The sequence below is a fragment of the Propithecus coquereli genome, unplaced genomic scaffold, assembly GCF_000956105.1.
Source record: "Propithecus coquereli isolate 6110/MARCELLA unplaced genomic scaffold, Pcoq_1.0 Scaffold87, whole genome shotgun sequence".
Taxonomy (NCBI): domain Eukaryota; kingdom Metazoa; phylum Chordata; class Mammalia; order Primates; family Indriidae; genus Propithecus; species Propithecus coquereli.
Genome location: NW_012154951.1, coordinates 877,794 through 878,353, shown reverse-complemented (window position 1 = coordinate 878,353; position 560 = coordinate 877,794).

The window sequence follows — 560 nt, the reverse complement described above, 5'->3', positions numbered from 1 at the left end:
TATAAGTTTTACATGACGTGAGAGCCTTCATAAGGACATGAAGACCTAAGGAAACAGGTAAACCAGTATATTTTTTATGGTAGGTTTGATGAAGAGGTGGATAGTCATGGAGTATGACTGGACAAAGGAGATATGATTCAATGATATAATAAACTGGGGAGGGGGGATTAGCAACATTTATTTGTCCAGATTCTTCTCTATGTCATTTTGTCTTCAGAGATAGTATATTCCTTTCCTCTTGGTATAGGGAAGGCATCTCTAGAATGAGGGTCTTATGAGCTACTTTAAGAGAAGGTCAGAAAAATCCTTCCTAGGGTTTATGACCTGTTTTAGAGGAGAGGTGGGGGAGGTGGGAGTGGCCTGCCTGCTTTTGCTATATTCTCCAATGCCACCATGCTATACTTTGGGGTAGCATGTCGTGAACCCCATCAACCTGTGTTGTCTCATCATTGGTTTCCTAATCTGCAAAATGAGAATGAAAATATTGTCTCATAATGCTGATGGGAAGATTAAATGAGCTCGAATGTAAAATCTTTGACAAGTTCTCTTTAATATAGATG